The sequence below is a fragment of the Otolemur garnettii genome, unplaced genomic scaffold (assembly GCF_000181295.1).
Source record: "Otolemur garnettii isolate 467f Iridium unplaced genomic scaffold, OtoGar3 scaffold00085, whole genome shotgun sequence".
NCBI lineage: Eukaryota > Metazoa > Chordata > Mammalia > Primates > Galagidae > Otolemur > Otolemur garnettii.
The window spans coordinates 8715274-8718607 of NW_003852480.1; positions in this window are offsets into that span (position 1 = coordinate 8715274).

Below are 3334 nucleotides of genomic sequence, written 5' to 3' on the forward strand. Positions count from 1 at the left end.
TATCCCAAGTATGCGCAGACCAAAACTAGTAAGTGCTGGTTTTCTCCACATCTGGACAACTCAGTATGGTCCATTTACACATCTTCAAAAGGAGCACCGATGTAGGAATGAAATTCAAGCAGCAGGGATGGTCTCTGTTTAGCATTGTGTCGGTTGCATGTCACACAATGCTGGCTGACTTTCTTGGCAAGGGTGGCCAACAGGGGAATATAGAATTATCTCCCCAGAAGCATCTTAATTTTCTTTTGTCTTCTATAACCTCTATAACCAACCTCAGATTTTTACCTAATAATCTTTGATATTTGGTGAGGCATGAGTTGGTCAACCAATGGTCCTTTGGTGTTCATAAGAGTGACCACTGTGTATGGTACCCAGACTCTTGAGTTTGGTCCCACAGTCAACTTATCAGCCTCTTGCACCAGCATGGCAGTGGCTGCAAGTGTTCTTAGGCATGAGATCAAACTTTCAAGACCCTGTCTACTTGCTAGAGAGATAAGCAATTGGTCTTGCCCAGCACTCTACGTTCTGGTTGAGTATTTCCTCAGCTGTTCCATTTCTTTCTGATACGTACAGTTGAAAAGGCTTGACCAGGTCAGGGAGATCGAACACTAGGGCTGCCTGAAGTTTTTCCTTCAGCCTCTTGAAGGCTTTTGGTTGGTTGAATTTCTACTCAATTGGCCCTTTTTCTCCTCCCTCTGTGGCTTCATACTATGGTTTGGCCAGTCTGTATGTTTCACACAGTCTTTCATAGACCTCCCAGGTCTTTCACCTGGCTTCTGTATAACCTTGGCCATCTGGCATATGTTTGTGGCTTTCTGGCTTTCCTATACCGACAGGGATGAAGTCAAGGTTGGGTCCAGGGTAAGAGAGTGAAACCATTTAGCTGTCATCTACCAGTTCTGGATTTGGAGGTTAAGTTGCGTACAATGAAAACATGAGTATTCCTTTCTTTTTTATTTTTTCAAACTAATATGAGGTACAACTTTTAGGTTACATTATTCTCACTTTGAGGTTAAAGTTCTGTCATGAGCCAGCACGAGAAAGAGACCTCTCACGACCCAGGGTGAGGAGGGAGATTCCACCTGAGTGGAAATGGTGGGAAATGGAGAAATAGACAAAGAAAGACAGGGAGAGGCAAAGAAAGACAAGGCATGAGAGATAGAATAGCGTCAGGAGGACCGATGCAGCTGATGGCTGCAGCCAGCACCTCAACTGTGGAAACAGCCTTATTTATACAGTGTCTTAACAAGGTTGCATAAATCTTAACACTTGGGGAGAGATCAACTTTAAAGAGGAAAAACTGTGTGCTGGCTGATAACGAGGAAAGTATGTGTGGGTTATGTGACTTCTGGCAGGTGCAAAGAATTTTGTTAAAGGAGGAGAAATGGTTGGGGGTTGCTCTCTGAGGATTTCCCAGGCTGGGGCGGGGGGGCCTGCTGCCCACAGCCCACTCCCCACAAAATTCCATTTGCAGAAGAGCTCTTCACCCGGGGTGTGCCATACACCCTCACAATGGCACATTAGGTGAGATCCTGCCTCATGCCTTCCCTCCTTCTGCCAAACGTCCTCTGCCCTCCTGCCTCTCACTTCCCTTTACCCCTGAACTGAACTATATTATTGTTTCACTGTTCTTACCAACGTGTAATTATTTATATATTGATTTCATATTAATATGGAGTACATTGGATATTTATTTTTCATTTTTGCTGTACTTTACTGAGAAGAATGTATTTCACCTCCAATCAGGTAAATGTAAAAAATGTAATGTCTTCATCTTTTTAATGGCTGAATAATATTCCATGGTATAAAAATACCATAGTTTATTGGTCCATTCATGGGTTGATGGGCACTTAGGTTGCTTCCACAACTTGGCGGTTATGAATTGAGCCACAATAAATGATTTTTGTTATTCTGTATAGATACCTAGTAATGGGATTGCAGAGTCAAATGGAAGGTCTACTTTTAGAACTTTGAGTATTCCCCATGCTTTTCTCCAAAAAAAACTGTATTAGTATATGTATACATCCTCACCAGCATCTGGTGTTTGGGGACTTTGTGATGTGGGCTAGTCTTGCTGAAGTCAGGTAATATCTTAGAGTGGTTTTGATTTCCATTTCTCTAGTGATTAAAGATAATGAGTATTTTTTCATGTGTTTGTTGGCCATTTGTCTGTCATCACCAGAGAAGTTTCTGTTCAAATCTCTTGCCCACTTATACAGAGGGTTGTTTGCACTTATTGTTTAATTTGAATTCTCTGTAGATTCTAGTTATCAGGCCTTTGTCAGATTCATAACATGCAAAAATCTTCTCCCATTCTGAAGGTTGTCTGTTTGCTTTCTCTGTGGTACCCTTAGCTGTGCAAAAGCTTTTTTTTCCCCCTCCCTTTGGCCAGAGCTGGGTTTGAACCCACCACCTCCAATATATGGGGCCAGCGCCCTATCGTTTGAGCCACAGGCACCACCCAGGTGCAAAAGCTTTTTAGCTTGATCAAGTTCCAGTTATTTATTTTTGGTGTTGCTGCAATTGCCGGGGGAGGTCTTCCTCATAAAGTTTTTTCCCAGGCCAATATCTTCAAGTGTTTTCCCCACACTTTCTTCTAAAATTTTTATTATTTCATATCTTAAATTTAAATCTTTTATCCAATAAGAATCAATTTTTGTCAATGGTGAGAGGTGTGGGTCTAGTTTCAGTCTTCTACATGTGGATAACCAGTTCTCTCAGCACCATCTGTTAAATAACGATTCTTTTCCCCATTGCATGTTTTTGTTAGGCTTATCAAAGATTAAATGACAATATGTGGCTGGATTCATCTCTAGATTCTCTATCCTATTCCATAGATCTCCGTCTCTATTTTTGTGCCAATACCATGCTGTTTGGATCACTATAGGCTTGCAATATAACCTGAAATCTGGCAATGTGATCCTCCACATTTTTTTTATTTCTAAGAACTGTATTGGCTATTCAGGGTTTTTTCAGGTTCCATATGAATTGAAGTACTATTTTTTTCAAGATCTTTAAACTATGACATTGGTGCTTTGATGGTGATTGCATTAAATCTAAAGCTGCTTTGGGTAGTATGGACATTTTAACGATGTTGATTCTTCCCAGACACAAGCATGGTATGTTCTTCCATTTGTTGACATCTTCTGCTATTTCCTTTCTCAATGTTTCATAATTCTCTTTATAGACATCTTTCACATCTTGTGTTATATATTCCCAGGTATTTCATCTTCTTTGGTGCTATTGTACAAGGAATAAAGTCTTTTCTTTTATTCTCACCTTCATGATTGTTAGCATATATGAAGGCTACTGATTTGTGGGTATTGATTTTGTA